The sequence below is a fragment of the Macaca fascicularis genome, chromosome 12 (assembly GCF_037993035.2).
Source record: "Macaca fascicularis isolate 582-1 chromosome 12, T2T-MFA8v1.1".
In the NCBI taxonomy this organism is placed as follows: Eukaryota; Metazoa; Chordata; class Mammalia; order Primates; family Cercopithecidae; genus Macaca; species Macaca fascicularis.
In genome coordinates, this window is record NC_088386.1 from 121,328,899 (window position 1) to 121,354,051 (window position 25,153).

The following is a 25,153-nucleotide window of genomic DNA, read 5'->3' on the forward strand; positions in this document are numbered from 1 at the left end:
ACTTCCCCGTCAGTAAAATTAGAACTGCTTATATCTGCTCTTCAGAGTTGTTTGATATTTGAGCAGAGGCATGTAAAACATTTCATACAGGTCTTAGCACATTGCAAATGCTCAATATATTATAACCATTATTGGTATATGGCCACTTCCCCATTAATTTGGTAATAAATCTCCCTCCAAACTCTGATCCATTAGCATCGCAATTGTAAGATCAGGCACGCAGGGACTTTGATGGGCAAGCCTTGTGAAAATGCATCATTAAGCATTTTTATGGTATGTTTGAATTGTAACAGAGCCAATTCTACCCTTGAGTAGAGACAACCTTGCTCTCCCCTTGAAGGAGATTTTGGCATACATATTTATTTCAGCTCCACCCTGTCTACAGGGCTCTGCTTCTTTCATAGAACTTGTAACTGAAGTCACACGTGCTTCTGTTCAGAACACTGAATCAGAGCTGCTCAGGTTGCAAACTCACTGTTATACCTAAAATTTCTGGTAGTCACTTGCATCCCTGGGCTGGAGGTCATAGACACTGGACCACTTGGATTATAAGCATCATCCTTATATCAACCTATCATCTCCTCCCAACATCCCAAAAATAAATAAATAAATAAATAAAGTTAGCATGTGCATTTTTTAAAAGATAAACAGATTTATCTGAAACAGTTTAAAGAAGTGTCATTGTCAGAGGTGAGTGAGAAGGCAAAGCTCCCTGTTGCCACAAGCAGTGGCTCCTAGAGTGCACTGTTTCCAAGGACTAGAAACACTCAGAAAAAAGCTTTTGGTTACTGTTGTTTTTTGTTGAAGCAGCAGATATTCTCAAAGCTTTTATAATGCTTCTGCTCATTTTGAAACCCAAGAGTGGTTCTTCAACAGTTATGGGGATCCTTTTTTTAGGAATCAACTTTCCAGCTTCCATGTCACTTTTTGGAGACACACTGATGTACTGCTATTCCTGGGAAAATGCTGATAATCGGACCTCTCCCTTATTCTTCAGCCCTATACCTAGATATGCCTCATCCTTCCTGCCTCCCTAACATTCTGCACCCCCCTTTTCTCAGACAGTTTAGGATCTTTGGCAGTTTGTGTGTATTACTGCTTTGGCTGGAGATGACAATTTTTGAACAATGTGATGGTACCTTGAGGCTGCTTAATCATATCAACTTCTCCTGAGGCATGAGATAGTCAATGAAGGTTTTATGATTGTGGATCCCCATGGTACCCTCTATACTCTGTGACAGCACCTTTACAAACGTTTATTGTCCTTATTTATCCGCTCTGCTTTCTGAGTTCTTACTTATTCTGAATTTTCGGACCCAAGCTTGGCAGTGAGCACAAAGTTAGTGTTTGTGAGATATTTTATGTGTGACTGTATAAATTAAGGAGTGAAATTAACAACATCATGAAAAACATAAATACATTTTTTCCTGCTTTAGACAAAACAGAGTAATGGTTGAAGGCAGGAAATTTGGAGGCCCTGAGTTGTACCTGCCTTCCCCTATTTAGTAACTTTAAACAAATTATTATGCCTAAAAATCTGGTTTCTTTGTCTTTGACACCTGACTAAAGTTCCTCTCCTCACAAGGCTGTTTTTTCCTTAACATAAGGTAACACTTGGAAATGTCTTTGCATCACAGTCCCCAAACTGTGCCCAGGTGCCCCTGAGTGCCAGCAGCAAACTTAGAGCAGAGAGATTTTGGGTTTAAATGTAGGATTGGACAACATTATTTTTGACGCTGTCATATCTTTGTGAAGCTGGGTTTTGATAGTGGTTGTGATAAAAAGCAAGTGTCATGCAAAAGTCAACAAGGAACAGGCAATGAGGTTGGCAATGCCCAAACTGGTTTTGCATTTTGAGAAATTGTGCAACATCTGATATGTGTGCACAGCATTTTAGTAAATCGTTGTGGATATTTTTAAATAAAAATATTTTTGTTCAATATTAATGTATTATTTTTTCAAATTGATATTAGGTTATTGCAATATAGTTATTTAGGCATTTGGACCTAAGCATTTTAATAAATGGTATTTATTTGGCCTACAGGTGCCACGAAAAAGTTACAGATATAACCAGGGTGGGGATTTCTACTTAACACAGGGGGTGTTGTGACAACTCACTGAATATTAACTATATATTGAGATATTAATTTCTATTTTGTGCTTTCTGTATTTTTTCTTTTGTCATATTCTCCTTCCAATGATGTATCCCTGTACCTGGTGTTTTATCACTACAAAGAAATTTTGCATGGCAGAGCAAAATCTTAATGCAGAGGACTTCCCAGCATGGCTTTGAAGGCTTGAGAGTCTATCAGTTTTCTAAGAGAGAAGAGAGGGAAGTGTGCTTTGTGGGAACAAGACCCAGGGAGGGTTCCCTCAATCATAAGACAAAGATGCAAATCCACAGGTTGCTTGAGTAGTAGTGGCCTACACTACTCTCTTGCAATGCTCCAAGGACCTTGGTGTAAGAGGAATTTTTTGAACCTATCAAAGGCTCACTAGTGTTTCTTGGGTAAAATGAAATTCAAGAACTAGGGGTCCAGAGAGTAGTATATAAGTGATGGAGGATATCCCTGAAAGGGTCATGTTCTCTGCACATCACATACTCCACTCAACTCATAGAAATACACTTGTAAATCTTTAACAAATATTAAATGCCACTTACTGAGTGTCATGCATGTCCATGTGAAGAGACCACCAAACAGGCTTTGTGTGAGCAATAAAGCTTTTTAATCACCTGGGTGCAGGTGGGCTGAGTCCGAAAAGAGTCAGTGAAGGGAGATAAGGGTGGGGCCATTTTATAGGATTTGGGTAGGTAAAGGAAAATTACAGTCAAAGGGGGGTTGTTCTCTGGTGGGCAGGAGTGGGGGTCACAAAGTGCTCAGTAGGGGAGATTTTTGAGCCAGGATGAGCCAGGAAAAGGACTTTCACAAGGTAATGTCATCACTTAAGGCAAGGACCGGCCATTTTCACTTCTTTTGTGGTGCAATGTCATTGGTTAAGGCGGGGCAGGGCATTTCCACTTCTTTTGTGATTCTTCAGTTACTTCAGGCCATCTGGGTGTATACGTGCAAGTCACAGGGGATGCGATGGCTTGGCTTGGGCTCAGAGGCCTGACACTGAGCTCATCTTTTATTCCAGGAACTTGGATAAGTTCTTCACATGCACTGTCTCATTTAACACAAACAAGGTACCATTATTAGGCTCATTTTAAAAACAAAGATTCTGCAGCCCAGAAAACGTATGTAGTTTGCTCAGGTCACACGGTTAGTAAGTGGTAGAGAGCAGATGTAAACTCCAAAGTTCAAGTTTGTGCTGAATATTGGTAGGAACCTGTTTTCTTGCAAAGGGCAGGAACCTAATTCAAAATAGCTTAAATTTAAAAGACAAATAAATTGCCTATTGCCAAAGTTTGGGGGAGGGATTTTTGTCCCAGCAGGATGCAGGTGTTGGAATGATGCAATTAACAAGCTGTCTCCTGCATCTCTTGGCCCTGCATTCCTCAGAGCTGGCTTCACTCTGGGTAAGTTAGTAAAGCATGTCCACAGGAGGCAAGGTGGCCACCTCCTGAGGAACCTCTGCCAACTAAGACTGCCCAGCAGAAAGAGAGCACTTCTTTCACAAAGCTTCCATCAGAAGCCTCAGAATGGGTCTTATTCACCTGGCTTTGTTTTATGCCCAACCCTAACCCAATTTCAGTGTTATCAGATAAATGAAATAGATGAATGGGCTGGGTCTGGATCATCTGTCCATCCCTGCCACAGATGGGATTCACCCAAACTGCATGATTGACAATGAGGAAAGTGTAGTTCTCAAAAGAAGCTGAAATGGCTATTCTTTGCAAAAAGAACGAATGCTGGAAGATAAAACATAACGACCCAATATCAAGCACTTACATTTTTATTTTTTAACAAGAGAAAACCTTGAGCTTTTACACCACACCCATTTTGGAGGCTAGTAACGTATATTTACATTTCTAGAATCATCTGAATTTGGCACAAGCTCTTGCTGTGGATTTCCAATTGTTGCTGACACTGTGATGTGGGTGCTTTTTCTTGCTTACACAATAAACCAAGGTGCTAGACATCTGTCAAACAAAACAACCTTAACTGGTATTCAGGCCCTGCATTGGGAAGCAAACCCACATCTTCATCTTCAATTTCATTTGACTACCAGGGTGGAGGAGAAAATGTCCTCAGGCAACAGGTAGGTGTTTACCTGCTTGTGGTCTGAGTGCTCTTTTGGCTGGGCTGCATCGAAGCACTCATAATAACTCCTCTGCGTGGCAACTAACTCCACTAGGATTCAGTTGCCATGCAACTGAATGGTATTTCTCTATAATACTGCCTTTCCTATGATTACAGATTGAGGCGCTTTTATAGTCATAATAATACTTTACACTCGTGCCAGGCCTTTTACATAAGAAGATCTCAATAGGGTGAATAGAGTTGCTCTTTATGTAAGTTTTTTCACCAAGCACTAAAAATATCCATGCTTCCAATTTAGTTACATGGCAGCCATCCTCTCCTAGTTAAAATATACAATAGATATTTTGGCAGGAGGTGATACAAAGGATTACTCATCAGATTTAAAATGTGAAAGATATTTAGGTGCACATAATAGATCTCCATTAGAGAACGCCATAGGCACTACATCAGGTGCTGACAATATTTTGGGGGTGTCTCTGATTTGGGTACCTGAAAGAGGTTTAATTGTTTCTGCTTTTTGTATGGAACGAGGAGAGCAATTGAAAAGTGGATTGGGTCAGGCTCTACTGCGTGACTCAGCTGCTCCAAGATCTTAAATAGGTACTTAGAATGAGGGAGTCAGCACGGCTTCACTGAAGTACCATTTAACACTTGTTGGAGAAAATTACTCTGTGTTTCTGATGTCCTACTTTTTCACCTAGTGAGCAGTTACTCAACTGGCAGGGTCTAGCACATTCTTTTTAATCTCTTAATCAGAAGCTTTTAGAAGTTCAGATGTTATTATTAAGGAAGCAATATTCTCTTTGAAAGCAAACAGGTTCCTGAGTTTCCTGACAAGAGCACTCACTCATTAAACTTTTAAACAAAACTACTGTAATACAATGGAGGAAACCAAAACTAAACTGCTTTGACCTTAATTTTGTTAGCCAGCTAAAAATGTTGTAAAAAAATAATTCAAAAGTAAAAGCCTTATTTGCAGTAATGAGTTTTTTTAAAACATTTTTTTAAATTTTTGTGAGTACATGTATATGTATATATTTATGAGCGACATGAAATGTTTTGATACAGGCATGCAATGCGTAATAATTGCATTATGGAAAATGGGGTATTCATCCCCTCAAACATTTGTCTTTTGTGGTACAAACAATCCAATTATTCTCTTTTACTATTTTTATATGTGCGACTAAATTGTTATTGACTAAAATCACCCTGTTGTGCTATCAAATACTAGGTCTTATTCTTTCTAACTAATTTTGTACCCATTAACCATGTTCACCTCCTCACCCCTGTTTCACTACCCTTCCCAGACTCTGGTAACCATGCTTCTACTCTCTATTTCCATTAGTTCAACTGTTTTGATTTTTAGACCCCGCAAATAAGTGAGAACATGTGATGTTTGTTTTTATGTGCCTGGCTTATTTCATTTAGCATAATGACCTTCAATTTCATCCATGAATAAAGAAAATGTGGTACTTATACAAAATGGAGTACTATTCAGCCATAAAAATGAATTTTTTTTTAAAGGATGTCTTCTAAAGTAGAGGTCCCAACCTTTTTGGCATCAGGGACTGGTTTGATGGAAGACAATTTTTCAACAGGCTGGGGTGGGTCAGGGGGATAGTCTCAGCATGATTCAAGTGCATTACATTTATTATGTACTTTATCACTATTATTATTACATTGTAATATATAATGAAATGATTATACAACTCACTATAATGTAGAATCAGTGGGAGCCTTGAGCTTGTTTTCCTGCAATTAGATGGTCCTATGTGGGAATGATGGGAGACAGTGACAGATTATCAGGCATTTAATTCTCATAATGAGTAAGCAACCTTGATCCCTCGCATGTGCAGTTCACAATAGGGTTTGCGTTCCTATGAGAATCTAATGCCACTGCTGATTTGACAGGAGGCGGGGCTTAGGCGGTAATGTGAGCAGTGGGGAGCAACTGTAAATACAGATGAAGCTTCACACAGTTGCCCACTACTCACCTCCTGCTGTGTGGCCTGGTTCCTAACAGGCACGAACATGTACCCGTGGGGCTCTAGAACATGAAATTGGTGACCCCTGTTCTAAAGCCTTCTGTCTTATTTTGGGAAACACATTTCTTTTGGTTCCTCTTTGTAACTCAGTTACATCCATCTATTAATGCTTGAGTTATTCTTATATCTTCATTGCCATAATTGTGGAATTTTAGTTGTCCTTTAATATTCATATTATTCTTTAACAGATTTCTTGAAATTTATGGGGATACATGGTTGCCTTGGTTAAGGCAACTTTTTCAGTGTTTCTTGCAGATAAGTTTGGCCATGGGTCAAAAATCTGACTGGTAGCATTTAAGGACTAGTGATTTGTGAATTTTTCAGGTAATGGCTTTAAAGGAAACAGATGTGTTCTGTCCTTTCTCCCTTCTCTCCTGGTACTTCAAATATGGATAATTCCTCCAGGTGATGAAAACTGTATGCTATGGATCTTGAGAACTATTGACAGCCATGTCCACTGTCATGTGAAGAAAACTACTTTGTATTTAGAGAAAATCAAGCCAAGGTGAACTGAAAGAATATGCAAGAGACGGCATGAGACTCTCTTTTTGGCATTTGACCCCATGTCTATATTCTCTTGTGTGCACCAAATCCAGCCCTCAGACCATTGATTGTTCAGACACTGAAGATGAAAACAACATACCATGATTTAAAGAAAAAATGACTCTCCTTTCTAAGTTCATTAAGTCTTGTTTCTGCCACAAGCAAGAGTTCTCATTCATAAATCAGGATAAACTCTATAACAAAAATAGTTGACTTTGTGACTGTATCCCCATGGAATTGCCCTATTAGTATTTAGTGACACCATATAGCAGAGTGAAAAAATGTGGAACCTCCAATGTGACTCAAGCTGAAAACTTAGAAGAAACATCAAGTAAACATTGAGTATCAGACAATTTTCTTTTTTCTCGTGTTTGCCTACATAGGAAGACATAAATGAGTTTAGAATATATATATATAATATTAATATATATATAATATATAATGTATATTTGGAACAGCAAAATCTTTCAATTCAATTGAATACTTGTTTAGGTTGTACAATGATATGGTTTGGTTCTGTGTCCCCACCCAAATCTCATGTCAAATTGTAATTTCCAATATTGTGGGAAGGACATGGCAGGAGGTGATTGGATCATGGGGACAGGTTTCGCTCTTACTGTTGTTATGATAGTGAATTCTCACGAGATCTGGTTGTTTAAAAATGTGTAGCACTCCCCCTTCACACTCTCTCTCCTGCTCTGCCATGTGAAGAAGGTACTTGATTCCCCTTTGCCCTTCGGCCATGATTGTAAGTTTCCTGAGGCCTCCCCAATCATGCTTCCTGTACAGCCTGCAAAACTCTGAGTCAGTTAAACCTTTTCTTCATAAATTACCCAGTCTCACATAGTTCTTTATAGCAGTGTGAGAATGAATTGATACAGAAAATTGCTACCAGGAGTGGGACATTGCTATAAAGTACCTTTGGCTTCATCTCACCTATAAAGGTGGAATGAAAGTGGAAGGAAATGAAAATGTGGAATCAACTTTGGAACTCGGTAATGGGCAAAGGTAGGAACAGTTTTGGAGGGCTCAGAAGAAGACATAAAGATGAGGGAAAGTTTGTAACTTCTTAGAGACTTGTTAAATGGTTGTGACCAAAATGCTGATAGTGATATGGACAGTAAAGTCCAGGCTGAGGTGGTTTCAGATAGAGACGAGGAACTTACTGGGAACTGGTCACTCTTGCTATGCCTTAGCACAGAGACTGGTGACATTTTACCCTGGCTCTAGAGATCTGTGGAACTTTGAACTTGAGAGAGATGATTTAGGGTAGCTGATGGAAGAATTTCTAAGCAGCATAGCATTCAATATGTGGCCTGGCTGCATCTGCAAGCCTATGTTCATTTTTATAAGCAAATAAATGACCTGAAACTAAAACTTATATTTAAAAGGGAAGCAGAGCATAAAAGTTTGGAAAATTTGCAGCCCAATTATGTGGCAGAAAAGAAAAACTCATTTTCTAGGGAGGAATTCAAGACTGCAGAAATTGGCATAAGTAAAGAAAAGCCAAATGTTAGTAGCCAAGACAATGGGAAAAATGCCTTTAGGGCACTTTAGAGACCTTCATGGGAGCCCCTTCCATCATAGGGCCAGAGGTGTAGGAGGGAAAAATGCTTTTGTGGGACTGAAAGCCCCACTGCTCTGTGCAGCCTGGGGACATGGTGCCATATGTCCCAGCTACTCCAATTCTAGCTGTGGCTAAAAGGGGCAAATATATAGTTTGGGCTGTTGCTTCAGAAGGTGCAAGCCCTAAGCGTTGGCACCTTCCATGTGTTGTTGGCCTGTGGGTGCTTAGAAGGCAAGAGTTGAAGCTGGGGAACCTCTGCCTAGATTTCAGAGGATGTATGGAAATGCATTGATGTTCAGGCAGAAGTCTTTTGCAGAAACAAAGCCCTAATGGAGAACCTCTACTAGGGCAGTGCTGCAGGGAAATGTGGGGTTGGAGTTCCCACACAGAATCCCCACGTGAACACTGCCTAGTGCAGGTGTGAGAAGAGGGTCACTGTCCTCCAGACCCCAGAATGGTAGATCCTCTGACAGCTTGCACTGTGCACCTGGAAAAGCTGCAGGCACTCAACACTAGCCCATAAAAGCAGCCACAGGGGCTGTACCCTGCAAAGCCACAAGACTGGAGCTGCCCAAGGCTTTGGGATATTACCCGTTACATCGGTGTACCCTGGATATGAGACATGTAGTCAAGGAGATTAGTTTGAAAGCTTTAAGATTTAATAACTGCCGTGCTGGGTTTTGGACTTTCATGGGGCCTATATCTCCTTTATTTTGGGCAATTTCTCCCTTTTTGAATAGAGGCATTTACCCAATTCCTGTACTCTCATTGTTTCTTGGAAGTAACTAACTTGTTTTTGATTTTACAGGGTCATAGGCAGAAGGGACTGAGACGAGACTTTGGACTTAGACTTTTAAGTAAAATGCTGGAATGAATTAAGACTTTGGGGGACTCTTGGAAAGGCATGATTGTATTTTGAAATGTGAGAACATGAGACTTGGAAGGGACCAAGGGCAAAATGACATGGTTTGGCTCTGTGTCCCCACCCAAATCTCATATGGAATTACAATTCCCAGTGTTGGGGGAGGGACCTATTGGGGGGTTATTGGATCATGGTGACAGATTTTCCGCCTTGCTGTTCTCATGATAGTGAGTGAGTTCTTTTGAGATCTGGTAGTTTAAAAGTTTGTAGCACTTCCCCTTCACTCTCTCTCCTGCTCCACCATATGAAGAATGTGCTTGCTTCCCCTTCGCTCTTCTGCCATGACTGTAAGTTTCCTGAGGCCTACCCAACCATTTTTCCTGGACAGCCTGTGGAACTGTGAGTCAATTAAACCTCTTTTCTTCATAAATTACCCAGTCTCAGGTAGTTCTTTATAGCAGTGTGAGAATGGATTCATACATATACATTATTTGTTGCATATGATTATTAGTTTTAGGACCTGGGTATAAGGAGCACAGTATAGCTTTTAATGGGTTTAAAACATAACCTGTCAAATTTTACGTGCATTTTCATAGCAAAACATTTCCATTAAAAAATCCGTAAGAAAATAATGGAAGATAGCCAAATTAAAGATACTGTAAGTAGTTTATGTTGGTTTTTAGATGATTTCAGATGATTGTACATTTATTTCTTTTTGTAAAAGTAAACGCATAACCTTTCACAGAGGGCCTCAGATTAAAATAGGCTGTGTGCATTTATCATTTGGGGTTTGGTTTTGCTTTATTAGAGCATCCTGCAATTTGTATGTTTTCTTTTAATGGATAAAAAACTTTAATCCATATACACAATGCTTGGAATATTTTAAATGAGATAAGAGTCTCCATTCAAAATAAATATTGTACTATAAATCAGTTGTAATTACATTAGACTTGCACTAACTTTTTAAAATTTATTTTTTATTTGGATTTTTACTACCTGTTTGCTAATGGTATATCCATGCTGAATGCCCTACTCTGATTGTATTATAAAATAAAATTTAGAGCATCTACTAAAAGCCACTTCTTTTCAAATCTTGTATCTTAATATAGCTTTACATTAACATACAAATGGGTAGATTTTAAAATTATGGTGGTGCATTTACTCTGAGAATATAGTTGACCATTTGTATGTGTCTGTGGATTCAAGTAACTATGGATTGAAAATATTAGTCAAAAAACAACTAAAAACAATATAAAAATAAAAATAATACAAAATTCAGTATAACAACTATTTACACATTATTTACAATGTATTAGCTATTATAAGTAATCTAGAGATGATTTAAAGTACATGGAAGAATATGTGTAAAAATTTTAAAATACTGAACATATTACACCATTTTATTACATAAGAGACTTGAGCATCCACAGATTTTGATATCTGCACGTGTCCTTGAACCAATCCCCTGTGGATATGAGGGAAGACTCTCTGTATACATGCAGTTACATACACTTTGCAGTAAGCTGCTCACTACATGATTTTCTAGGTGAATGTACCTGGGAACACACCTGAGCACAAAATATTGTTTTCTAGATGAAGAAGTAGAAGTTTGGTCACATCTATTCCAGCCTCTGTTCTTCCAGGTCGTCCCGCTGGGAGAAAGAGCAGCAAACTAGGAGTGAGAAAATTAGAATCTTACCACAGATTGATCATTGGTGGACTGCACAAATAACAACTTTTGTGGTGCCATGTTCTTTTTTTTTTTTTTTTTTTTTTTTTTTGAGACGGAGTCTTGCTCTGTAGCCCAGGCTGGAGTGCAGTGGCCGGATCTCAGCTCACTGCAAGCTCCGCCTCCCGGGTTTACGCCATTCTCCGGCCTCAGCCTCCCCAGTAGCTGGGACTACAGGCGCCCGCCACCGCGCCCGGCTAGTTTTTTGTATTTCTTAGTAGAGACGGGGTTTCACCGTGTTAGCCAGGATGGTCTCGATCTCCTGACCTCGTGATCCACCCGTCTCGGCCTCCCAAAGTGCTGGGATTACTGCCATGTTCTTATAAAATAAAGACATTGGAAAAATTAATTTTATATATCTGCTTTATGTTATGTCATTTAACATAATATGGTATTCTTATAATTGTAGTCTCATAATTTTAATATGGTTTTATTTTGTTTGTGTAGACAAAGTAATTCATAGCCCCTATTTTATTAATAGGGAATAGAAACACAAGTTTATTGAAATGGTTCTTCTAAACATCAGCAGGTATATAAGTGAAAATTTAACAAAAATCTCTCGACTTTTCCAAGCGCTAATCTAAACTGTAAAATAAATGAAGCAGTGAGTCTATCCTCTTCTATCTCTGCATTCTTTCTCCCCCTCATCTCAAAACATCTTCACTAGATTCCCAGGTAGAATTCAGTCACAAAAATTTGTTTTAAGTTATTTTTACTTAATTGGTGGGAGCACAAAATAAATATTAATTTAATTGTGCTTTTAATTTGTATGGCCATAGGAAGTATAATAATAACAACAATATGAAGAAGAAGGAGGAAAGAAAGAGGGAAAAAGAATGAAAGAAAGAAAAAGAAACAAAGAAAGAAACGAAGAAAGAAGGAAAAAGCCTATTACCTCTATGCTATACATTATTCAATAAGCAGCAGTTATTGAATGCCTACTGATTGTAGCTCCTGCACCAGGTAGCTGTTGGGTATCCATGTCTTCAAAAGTTTTTTTCACTTCCAAAATCAGTTCCTCACATTTCCTTACCTCTGGTGATATTTATGCTTGGCCTGATTATCTGTACTTCCTTCAGATCTATTGCTGGTCTCTTAGACTTTAGGTCAAATGTGACCTAAACTTGGAAAGCAGTTGATTTTCTTTCATCCTTGACTTTTCTAAGGCTAGTTTATTTCATTTCCCAAGACATGGCTTTCTATATATTGTTTGATTGTTTGGCATTCTATCTCATATTCATTTATTTCAGACATAGAATGGAGAAAAACTAAAAGTTGAAGAAATTTTTTAAAATATAAAGTTTCCATAGCAAAAAAATTAATAAGCTATGTTGCCTCCACATTTCATTTCTATCATTTTGCCTGTACTGTTGTTTAGATACTTACATAGTGCTGGTCAGATTAATTAGGTGATTATAACCACAAACTTTGGTTTTGTTGTCAGAGTCCTATTTACTAGCAAAATGATTAAACTAGTTGATAACCTAGAAGTTAGAATTCACGTGTATATGAATACAGATATCTTGCATTGAATATTTTAGTGAACCTCTGTTAAAGACTGAGCTTAAGTGAAGAAGAGAATGGAATTCCAGAAACTATTGTGGTTCACGTGGGAAAACCACTTGGGGAAAGAACTCTGCTCAGCACTCAGAGGTCACTCACATAGACACAGAATTGGTTGTGCCTGTACACATGAGTCTGCAACACCTTCTACAGTCTTCCTTACTGAGGCCTGAAACACCTTTAAACACAACAGAGCTTCATTCAGTGGTGAAAAATGAGGCTGGGCAATCCCATTACTAGGTATATACCCAAAAGATTATACATCATTCTACTATAAAGACACGTGCACATGTATGTCTGTTGCAGCACTATTTACAGTAGCAAACTTGGAACCAACCCAAATGTCCATCAGTGAGAGACAGGATAAAGAAAATGTGGCACATATACACACGGAATACTATGCAGCTATAAAAAAGGACGAGTTTATGTCCTTTGCAGGGACATGGATGAAGCTGAAAACCGTCATCCTCAGCAAGCTAACACAGGAACAGACAACCAACCACCACATGTTCTCACTCATAAGTGGGAGTTGAACAATGAGAACACATGGACACAGGGAGGGGAACACCGCACACTGGGGTCTGTTGGGGGCTGGGGGAAAGGGGAGGGAGAGCATTAGGACAAATCCTCAATGCATGCGGGGCTTAAAACCTAGATGACAGGCTGATAGGCGCAGCAAGCCACCATGGCACATGTACACCTATGTAACAAACCTGCACGTTCAGAACCTAAAGTAAAAAAAAAAAAAAAAAAAAAATGAAGCTGGGGCTTTTGGGGCCTGAGGACATACCTGAGTGCCCACTGAAATGTAAATGACTGTTGGCTCCTTAAGAAATAGTTACTGAGGGCCTTCTCTTTGCAAAGAAACTTTCTGAATACTTGGGATATAAGCTGAAAAAGAAAATCATTTGGGAGGCTGAGATAAGAGGATTACTTGAGCCTAGGAGTTCAAGAGCAGCCTGGGCAATATAGTAAGACCCCATCTCTACAAAAAGTGTTTTAAAAATTAACTGAGCATAATGGTCTACACCTATGGTCCCAGCTGCTTGGGAGGCTCATGTGGGAGAATCGCTTGCACCCAGGAAGTTGAGGATGCTGTGAGCTGTGATTGTGATCATACCACTGCACTCCACCCTGGCTGACAAAGCGAGAACCTGTCTTGAAAGAAAAAAGAAAAAGAAAAGAAAATCAAGTTCCTTACTCTCCTAGAATTTTATCTTAACAGCAGAGATAAACAATTAATTAATAAATGAGTAAATATATTAAGATAACATAATACAAATACATGAAAGGTACTAAAGGCCGGGCGCGGTGGTTCATGTCTGTAATCCCAGCACTTTGGGAGGCTGAGGCAGGTGGATTACTTGATTGCAGGAGTTTGAAACCAATCTGAGCAACATGGGGAAACCCCATCTCTACTAAAAAAATACAAAAGTTAGCTGGGTGTGGTGGCACCTGCCTGTAGTTCCAGTTACTCTGGAGAGTGAGGTGGGAAGATTGTTTGAGCCCAGGAGGAAGAGGTTGTAGAGAGCCATGATCATGCCACTGCACTCCAGCCTGGGTGCCAGAGCGAGACCATGTCTCAAAAATTGAAAAGAAAGGTAGTAAATAGGGCAACAGGAGCTAATGTTTTGCATCTTGCAAATATTAACTCATTTAATTATCACAACTCTGTAAGGTAAGTACCCTTGCAACTTTAATGATGAGTTGTTGAACCACAGAGAAATTAAATCATTGTTCAAGATTACACAGCTAACAAAGACTAAAGCCATAATGTAAACCTGGCTTAATCTAGCTCTATAGCCAACTGGGTAATATGAGAGACTGGGGGTGGTGTTCATGAAAGAGGTTGGAGAAAGCATCAAAGATAGACACACAGGTATCTGGGGGAAAAGCTTCTCAAATAGAGGAAGTCATGAGTGCAAAACTGGAACTAATAACAGATTGTCAAGAGACAATCTGTTCTTAGTTTTGTTGCTTGTAGTTTGTAGTTTTCAGGAGTCAAGGAGAGGGTGTAAGGCACTTGGCTGAGGGAGTAGAATGGAGCTAGAGATTCCTGGGGTCTCCAGAAAACCACTTCACAATTTTACCAAGGCTGGCCTAATCTGTCTCATATCCCAGTGGATATTTTAGTGCCTCTTTCTCTGTACAAAATTGTTTACTCTTTAATTTACTCCTTAATTTCTATTTGAAATCCAGTAGTTTATTCTTCTTAACCTCCTGGAAAGAGAGCTAAGGAGAAGATCTATGAATGAAGATAAAGTGTTACACACTAGAAGAAATGAGTCCTGAACACCCAAAGAAACAGTGCTGTGTTCCTAGGCAAGCTGCCTGACTTTCTGAGCTTCGTTTTCCTGATCTGTTTAATGAAGGGGTTAGACTAGATTATCTCCAAAATCCTGTTTCTATATTTAAATTTGACCTCACAATAATGGCCAGCCATATAGAGAGTACTACAGAACAATTAAACTGAAATTTTATCTGAGAGCACCTTTAATTTAATTTATAGTCAACCTAGAGTTAAAAAAAAATCAGGACATGGAGGAATATAATTGTGAATTTATTATTTTGTTGATTGTCAAGTTTTGAGAATGTTAGGTCCTCATGTTTTACTTTAGTAATCAATTTCTTGTGACCACTTCATATGCCTTAACATTCTCTCAAATTGCTATACTTGAATTAACTAAATGAACTGAGGAAGTAGACTTGGAGAATATACTGTAGGCTGCAGCTGTCATTTGTTTCTTCCACTGTTCTCTAATTACTGATGGGTATTTTCAAATACGTATCAACTCTGTGTGAGCTTAAGGAAAACTAGAGTGTTCCCACTTTAGGTGAAACAAGCTATAGTATTTTATGTGACAGAAGCCGAAAAAGTGGGCAAGACTTGGCTCAGCATCAAGGAAGCCAGTCACTGAAAACCAATCTGCCCCCAAACCTGAAGGACATCATCTCCTAAACTCTGTTTTAAATGTTTTCATTAGGCAGGTTCTGTTTCCACCTGCAATCCCCTGCTTTCTTTATTACTTTGCCCCAAATCCTATCTGCCCAATACACTCATACTTACTTTTGAATTTTTATCTCTTTGTTGCAGATACTGCCAACTTGGTAATGCATTGGAGGCATTTCTATTCCACAAATCCTCCTGCCTTCTTATTTTAAAATTAAGTGGAAACCCACAGATTCCAAAGGCTCTTCTTTCGGGGGTAGTTTTGCGAAGATAGGATTTTACATTTCCCTTAAAATTACCATATAAAAGTATTGTAAAAAGAGTATACACCTATTGGGGAGACCTAAGCAACACAGACATTTATTTTTAAATAAAAAATAGACAAGTGCCAGATATAAACAAAATTATGCTATTTTTTTTCTATAATATGCATTTTCCTCTACATGTAATAGTTGCATAGCCTTAGACATCACTTCAACTCTGTTTGCCTCAATACTCTAATTTTTAAAATGAGAAGAATTAAAGTGCCTATCTCTTAAAATTAGTGTGGTGATTGAACGATTTAGTTAATATAAGTAGGGCACATAATAAACATTGTGTATGTGCTTGCTATTACTGTTGTTATTGTGAATATTATGTTTATGCAAAAGCATTATAGGTATGCACATGTTCTAAAAGATGTTCTTTCCTAGGTAATACAGTTATTCAATAAATTTTCATTCAAGAATTCTTATACAAGACACTGATCCATATGCTGGGATGCAAAGATGAACAAGCACTTACAAGGTTCTTATTCTCATGGGACTTACATCTTAGTAAGGAGAAACTAATAAAATTACCAGTATTAAGAATATATCCTACAAATGTGTGTGTAAACAAGATCATCCAAATGGTGGTATGTATTTGCAATGGAATGTATCCAGTCGATGTAATAAAGGGACTGGTGGCTTTCATTTTTAGACTGAAGGATCAGGAAGAAAATATGGATAGAGAAAGGACAGAGAGCCAGGCCTGAGATCTGGAGCATTCCGACACTTAGAACTTAAACAGAGGAGGGAGTCAGCAAAGAAACCAGGAGGAAGAAGGCATTGAAATAAGAGGAAAAACAGAAGAATCCAATGTCATGAAAGACAGGATGAAACAGTATTTCAAGTGAAATAGTAAAGGAAGTTAAATGGCCACTCATGAACTAATGGGTGACTTGGCAAAGGCAGACCTATTACTGATTATCTTTCCATGTACTTTCTTATTACTATTATAACATCTACTGAAATATCAGTTATCGTGTTATATAGTACATTTTCTTTATCTAGTCTATCATTGATGGGAATACCATGCAGACATAAAAAGGAATGAGACCCTGTCCTTTCCAGGGACGTGAATGGAGCTGGAAACCATTATCCTCAGCAAACTAACACAGGAACAGAGAACCAAGCACTGTGTGTTCTCACTTATAAGTAGGATCTGAACAATGAGAACACACGGACACAGGGAGGGGAACAATACACACTGGGGCCTGTCATGGGGTGGGGGTAGGGCGAACATTAGGAATAATAGCTAATGCTTGCTGGGCTTAATACCTAGGTGATGGGTTGATAGGTACAGCAAACCACCATGCCACATGTTTACCTGTGTAATAAAACTGCACATTCTGCACATGTACCCCAGAACTTAAAATAAAAATTAGAGAAAAGATCAGCTAGCATTTATTGATAGTTATTAAATTCTAAATATAGTTATTTTACATAGGCTTTTACATATAACTAATTTAAACTTCAATATAAATGTGTAAGTTTATACTATCCTTATTGCTGTTTTCAGAAAAAAAAAATTGAGGCAGAGAGAAATTATATATCTTTCCCATTGTCACATAGTTAGGTTACAGGGTAAGCAGTACACTAGCCCAGTGGTTCCTTCTCAGAGCTAATGCTCTTGCCCTCCTCACAATACCCACATTCACATAAATGAATATAGACCTATATTATGATTTTAATTGTTATATAATATCTTTCACTCTCCTGTTTTTAGACATATAGGAAGCTTTAACATTTTTGCTATTCCAAACCATGAGTAGTCTCAAACATATAGTCTGGCACACTTACCATGTCCTGAAAGTAAAATTATTATTTCAAAGACTGTGCACATTAAAAAATTGAAACTATCATATTTCCTCACATTTTGGTTGTGTGCATTTACACAACTATTCATTTCTCCACATTTATGCCAGCATGAGCTATTATGAAAAACTAAGACCCATTGTTGATTTAATTTTCATTTTATTACTATAAGGTTAAACATATTTTTTGTATGTATTTGCCATTTCGATTTCTTATTTATGATTGACCCCTTCCTTTTCTTTGCCCTTGTTTAGTGCTATGGTGTTTAGTTCTTGTTTATTTATAATAAAATATAGAAATACACAACTGTTAACTTTATTTATACTCTTTTCCTACTTAAATGTTTTACATTTTTAAGAATAATAGCCTCCAGCTCCATCCATGTTCCCACAAAAGACATTACTTCATTCTTTTTCATGGTCGCATAGTATTCCATGGTGTATATGTAGCTCAATTTCTTTATCCAATCTGTCATTGATGGGTGTTTAGGTTGATTCCATGACTTTGCTATTGTGAATAGTAATGCAATGAACATTCACATGCTGTATCTTTATGGTAGAATGATCTATATTCCTCGGAGTATACCCAGAATGAGACTGCTGGGTCGAATGGTAATTCTGCTCTTAGCTCTTTGAGGAATCACCCTACCGCATTCCGCAATGGTTGAACCAATGGAGGAACAGAAAGCCAAATGCCACATGTTCTCACTTATAAGTGGTAGCTAAATGATGAGAACTCAAGAACACAAAGAAGAGAATAACAGATAGTGAGGTCTACTTGAGGGTGGAGTTTGGGAGGAGGGAGATGAGCACAAGGAAATTATTGGGTACTAGGCTTAATACCTGGGTGACGAAATAATCTGTACAACAATCCCCCATGAAATGAGTTTACCAATATAACCAACCTTCACATGAACCCACGGACCTAACATAAAGGTTAAAAATAAATTTTTAAAAAAAGTTTTACATTTTTATGTATTCAGTTTTCTTTGTTATCACTTAGTTGTTTCGAACTTTATCTTTAGTTATCTTGAGATGGGCCATCTCCACTCTAAGATAATGTTAAAATTTATTTTCGTAAATTACTGTTTTCATATACAAATATTTCAGACGTCTGGAGATAAATTGTTCAATATGGTAGCCATTATTTACATGTGGATTTTAAATTTAAATTAATTAAAATAAAATTTTGAATGTGATTCCTCAGTCATACTAACCAAAATTTAAGTGCTCAATAGCCACGTGTAGCTAGTGGCTATTATATTATATTTTATTTTCTCAGGGGCTGGCCCTCCTTACACTGCCCAGCTGGCCTTGAATTCCTGGGCTCAAGCAATCGTCTTGCCTAAGCTTCCCAAGCAGGCTGACTACAGGTTCATGCTACTGCATCAGGCTAACGGTTATTATTTTTGACAGTGCAGATATATACCATTTTCATCATCAGAGAAATTTCTTTGAACAGTTTTTCTCAAATGTTAATATATATCCCCAATCACCTAGACATATGTTATAATGCAGATCCTGACCCGAATAATGTCATCGACTACGTGCTTGTGTCCCCTCAAATTCATATGTTGAAACCCTAAATTTTCAATGTGATGATATTTGGAGATGGGGCCTTGGGGAGGTAATTAGGTCATGGGGTAGGGCCCTCAAAATGGGATTAGTGACTTTATGAGAGCTATCTCTCTCTCTCTCTCTCTCTCTCAATCTCTTCCCCACTCCGTGTGAGGACACCAGAAAGAGCCTTCACCAGAACCCAAGCATGTTGGCATTCTGAACTCAGACCTCTACTCTGTAGAACTGTGATAAATTAATTTCTGTTATTTAAGCCACCTAGTCTGTGACATTTTATTATAGCAGCCTGAACAGACTGAGACAGGCAATTTGGGGAGAGACCCAAATTGCATATATAATGAGCTGATGCTGTAGGTTCTTAGACCGCATTTTGTTTTGCAAGTGTCTAGATTTATTTTCATGTAAGGAACTGTGAAAATTCATTGTGTATGTATACATTTCTCTGTTTTTCAATTTTATTATTTATTAATATGCAATGACATATTTAATGCTAAATACCTACAGTTGTATATATTTTCCCTGCACTTTCTAACCTATTCTATAGATTCACAATCAAGTCTTGTGCCATACACAATAAAATCAATAAAGCTTTGCAGGATGTTTTAATATTTAGTCAAGAACATCTCTGCCAATAGCTTTTCCAGGCCTACAAAACAGTTTTATTTAAATTGGAATTGCATTCACTCCAGTGAATTTAGTAAGAAGTAATTGTTTATTACATTTTTTCTTCCTATTCAAGAACAAGGAATTTCTATACTTTCCTGAATCTTTTTTATGTCTCTGTTTTGGATTGAATCTTTGTGTCTGCCTCAAAATCCATACATTGGAGCTCTATGCCCCAGTGTGATGGTATCTGGAGGTGGGGCATTTGGGAGGGAATACAGTTAGGAAGCAGTCAAAAGAGTGAGGCCACTGTCATGGGATTAGTGTCCTTATAAGAAGAGGAAGAGACTCTCTCTCTCTCTCTCCCTCCCATGTGAGGACACACAGCCAGAAGGTACAATTTGCCAGCAAAGAATCCCTGACCAGGAACCAAATCTACCAGCACCTTGATCTTGGCCTACCCAAGCTCCAGAACCGTGAAAAATAAAATTCTGTTATTTAAGCCACTCAGTCGATTGTATCTTGTTTTCAAAGCCTGAGTTGACTAAAACAGTATCTTAGAAGAATCTTACTGTTTTCTCTAAATATGATCCTTGTGTTTATATATTCAGTTGGTCTTCCTATGGAGCAATTTTATTATTTCTAGCAAGTTTCAAACTGGTTATTTTGCATTTTTAGTTAGAAAAACTATGGAGTCCCTTTGGAAATATTTTTCTTCCTCACTTACTTGGAATTTAGTTTGGTTACTTCTATATTTAAATTTCCATTTATACTTTTATTTTTAAAAAGACAATCTCATGTTCATTATATGGGTACCTTTGAATTTTCTACTTGTGCAGAACATGTCATCAGATGAGATATGTAGTCATGCATTCATTCAGAAAATCCCTACCACTGACTAGACACAATCTATATGCTGGGGCCATGGGAACAGAAAGGAAGGGCTCCACTCTTAATGACTCTTAGGCAAAAACATTTGAACAATGAAATAGGAATATTTGGTAGAGTATAAAAAATTCATGACTATTTTTAATTATACTGGGTATTTCATAATACAGAGAGCAAGCATCCAGTTTGAATGTGGTAAATTAGGACAAACTATGGGGGTAAGATATATTTGACTTTTGAAAAGTATAGATATTATTCATTCAAAGAAGAGAGATGGTTGGTTGGAGTGGGGGTGTCTGATTCACTAGAATATATGGATCCTTGTTTAGCAATATTTTTATCATTTTTAGTATGGCGATGAATACATTGACGGTATTTCTGAAATCTTTACTAGAAAATATCTGTTGGACAAAACAATGGAGGGATGTTGGGATCTATTCTTAAGTCTCTTGTCATGGGAATATTTCATTTATTGCCAGTTTTCCCCCTTGGCACTATAAATGCAGTTTTTTGTGTATTATTAGACCATAAATCTTTTACTTTTTCTTTCTTTTTTAGCTACTGAGTATGCTGCATCTTGGAGCACCCATATTGCCATCTGCTGCCCCACGACCCCTAAGTCATATGTGCGACTTCTGTCGACGTCTACATTGTTACAGGCAAAAATCACGAGGAGCATATGGTTTTCATTCTACCAAGACTTTCATTTCATGCTGTTACCAGAAGGGTTAGAAATCCTGATTGGATGGGAAGGAGATTAGCTTTTCCCCTAGTGGAATAATTTCATTATAACAGAGGGGTCACCTCCCTAAGCTAAATGTGAAAAGAATAATAGAAAGAGTACAGATCATGGGAAAAAAAAAAACTAGAAAGGCTTTGTAATAAATTTTGATATGACTTCAGAGAGTACATCTTCACTTCATGTATTTGAATAAACCCTTTAAAATTTGGATAACTAGATTGTTCTATTTCAATTCCCACTTTTCTCATTTACATCACTTTTATACATCAAGCACCTTCCACTATCTGGCTGATGTGTAGAATAAGAAGCATTTTCAGGGCGCTGACTCTTCTGGTCTATCCAAGTTCACTGAAAGAATCTATTTAACCCCTAAAACATCAAACACCATTAATACAGTGTAACCAAAAGAGCTAAACTCTACCCTGACTAAAGAACTTTAAAAGGAATATCAAGTCATCAGGTATCTATCTCAATGACTTGTTTCTTATCGACATCAGAAACATCCATGTATTTTATAAAGATACACAATAAATAAACAAATGCATGAGTATAATTTGAGCTTTTTACATATCTCTATACCTTTATTCCTGATATGAGGATTTTTAACTTAAAGTTTTTCCGATGCACTTTTCTCCGGATGCTATTGAAATGAGTAGAGGTGAGTTCTGCATTTGGCTCTAAGATGACTTGCAAGAGTAAAGATCCTTTGCTGTTTCATTCGGTGAGACCTAAAGTAGTTCTGGGGTCCTTCTCAGCATGATCCTCAAAGGTTTTTATAAACTCCTATACACTAGTATGTCTCCAGAGAAGATATTGCCCTATCAGTGACATTGACACCTAGAATGAGGAAAATGTGGGATTGAGAAAATGGGATTGGTATAATGTGATTATTCTCAAGCCCTATTCTGTAATATAAAGAGAAAAAGAAAGAAAAAGAAAAGAAAGTCAGGGAGGCAGGAAATCAGGAAGGAAGAAAGGAAGGAAGGAAGGAAAGGAAGGGAGGGAGGAAGGGAGGAAGGGAGGGAGGGAAGAAGCGAGGAAGGGAGGAAGGAAGGGAGGGAGGAAGGAAGGAAGGGAGGGAGGGAGGAAGGAAGGGAGGAAGGAAAGAAGGAAGAGAGGAAGGGAGGGAGGGAGGAAGGAAGGGAGGGAGGGAGGAAGGAAGGGAGGAAGGAAAGAAGAAAGGGAGGAAGGAAGGAAGGAAGCAAGGAAGGAAGGAAAGAAGAAACAAAAGAAGGAAGGAAAGAGGGGAGGGAGGAAGGAAGGAGGAGAGGGAGGAAGGAAGGAAGGAAAGAAGGAAGGAAGGAAGAAGGGAAGGAAGGAAATGAAGGAAAATATATATTTTCCTAAAGTTGAAAATATGAAACTTAAAAGACCATCTATTGTTATAAGTATGCTTTCTCTAGTCTTCTAATATAAAGAAGCCTTTTAGTTTTCGAATTTTTGTGGTAAGGAAATGGCAAATTCTTCATTTTTTACGCTTGGCAACTGTATGTCTGCCTCTCCTCACTTTGTTTGGATTATTCTGGTGCATGAAATCAAGGGGACTGAGAACCACTATACTGGCCAAAGATGAGGTGACCTGCAGTCAGCCCAGTGACTTTGGGTCTTAATCCTAATGAGGCAATAAACGTGAGCTTGGAAGTAAGTCAGTGTACTTATCTTGGCAGTATTTTTCTCATATATAGAAATGGACTTTACACTACAGCTTATCCAAACTCTCTATAGTTCAAAATATAGACCTCTGGACTGGCAAAATTATTGGTCATGATAAAGTATTTCCATTTTCTAAAATGTCTGTCAATAATTTTTTTTTTTGTAAAGAATTTTTTCCACCTTTGGTCATGTGCTGAAAGACAAAATCTATGAGAACACTTCACTACCAAAAATTACGGCACATTAGTAAACCTCTTGATCACAGTGTGGTGGCTGTTACTAGTTTATAAGTGGTGCTTGAGGCAGTTTTCAGCAATGTGCTAGGTATTTAGAACCTTCGTAAGACAGAGAGAGAGAGAGAGAGAGAGAGGGAGAAGGAGAGCATTGGGATGGGGGAAGAGTGTATGAGAGAGGTGTGACCTCTTCTGTTTCCCATTTGTATTTCTCCTCCTTCTTTTCTTTTCATCTATCTAATCTTGCAGAATCCTTCTTAAAATTAAACAGATATCCTGTTCCAACCAAAAGCTAGATACACAAAGACCAAGAAATAAGTGATGAGCTTCAGGAATGAACTTCAGAACATGTGAAATCGAAAAGCTTTATAGTAATGTAGTGTGTTGATTTTATTTTTCCTCAGGTAGTTACAAGTAAAAGAAATATAATTTAAGAAAATTATAGCGTAGTTCCAGGTGACATTTAAGAATTAGACAGGTGAACTTAAGTTTATTTTTGTGGTCTGTCAATGCATTAAAAACTAAATTTAGAAAACTATTTTCTAAGACATTGGTTATGAATATAGATGTTAAAAATAACTCTTGGGAAAATCAACCTGCAATTGAAGGTCATTTACAGTGAGATACTGAAAAAGAACATGAGGGGAAAAAATCAACTGGTCACTATCAAATAATAAGCACATCCCCTCCCATCAGAATTGCTTTTTTTAGCCCATATCAATCGGAAATGTATTATATATTGTTCCTTTTATCATAGTGCAAAGTTAATAGATTATAACATGTACATTTTAGTTTTTACTGAGGAGGAGCAAGTATGATAAAAACTTTGAACTTAGTAAATACAAATACACACAAACACACTCCCATATATAAGTTGTGGTATATAACATGATATATATGTATATATTCAGTAGAGTATTAAGAACAGAATGAGGAGAGTCCTTGGGAAATATCAGAAATAGAATGACTTTAATTTTAACAACGAGTCTATAGGAATTAATGACATACATGTCACAATTATTTTGCATCTTATTTTAGTTAAAAAAATGTGCAGTCCGAGTGAGACCTTTGTTCCACACACGTGTGTACTGTGCATGTTCTTCCTAAGTGGGCTAGTTTTGTTCTCATGCCATGGGAGCAGGTGGCATGAAGCTGTTTTGATGAGGTTAAAAGGCTCCTCCCCTCTCTCCCCAAGCAGCAGCCTGAAGTACGTCAGCAGTAATTGTGTGCATGGCTCGGCTGTGCAGGGAGGGTGGAGGCAAAATTGATATCAAATAAAGGTATCAAACTGAGATCTAGATGTTCCATTTAAGTTGTTGCTCATTTTCATTAGCCACACCAGGGATGAAATGCTTATAACTTAACCATTCTCTGTAGTAAGAACATTTGTTTTCAATGGATTTATATTTTTCCTCTCCATAAAGGCTGAATTAGTGCTATAGTGAATATAAATGAAGGGTGTTTCTTTACCCTCTTTTCCTTTTATTATTTACTAATCAGACTTCAGCTCAGTTAGATAAAAGAGAGAGGTTCTGTTGCCTAGATGTGAGGCCTTTAATGAGGATGGGAGCCCCCAGGGAGCCGAAATCCAAACTAGAACGATGCCGCTTTCCGGTTTCTTGCAATTTCTTCAGTTGCTTCTTCTCCCTTTTCCAATGGGCCTAGTGAGCAGGAACTATCCAAGGTGCTAGAACGCTGGCAGCCTTGCCGTTCAATGCAGACGGATTGCAGAAACAGAGAAGAAAGATTACTGCTTATTTCAGAAGGTAGGTTCTTTGTTTCAGAATCCCTGATTAATCAGCAGCAGCTTCAACAGACTAAGGCAGCTGGAGAGGAGAAAGAGAAGCAGGAAGGGAGGGAGTCAGGGGCAGGGAGG

General features: G+C 38.0%; 1 protein-coding gene and 1 long non-coding RNA gene across 2 annotated transcripts in view; both read left to right on the plus strand.

Annotated features, from left to right (window-relative positions):
* The window catches only part of LOC123567964 (uncharacterized), an 85,729-nt gene extending 64,178 nt beyond the window's left edge, over window positions 1–21,551 (plus strand). The window contains exon 3 of the long non-coding RNA XR_010580227.2: window positions 21,208–21,551. This is a non-coding gene — a long non-coding RNA (uncharacterized lncRNA). The remainder of the gene's footprint in view (window positions 1–21,207) is intronic.
* Window positions 21,552–24,494: 2,943 nt separating this feature from the next.
* NYAP2 (neuronal tyrosine-phosphorylated phosphoinositide-3-kinase adaptor 2) overlaps window positions 24,495–25,153 on the plus strand; it is a 327,009-nt gene continuing 326,350 nt past the window's right edge. Inside the window, exon 1 of the mRNA XM_015432881.3 lies at window positions 24,495–25,043. The gene's annotated coding sequence lies outside the window, so the exon portion shown is untranslated. The remainder of the gene's footprint in view (window positions 25,044–25,153) is intronic.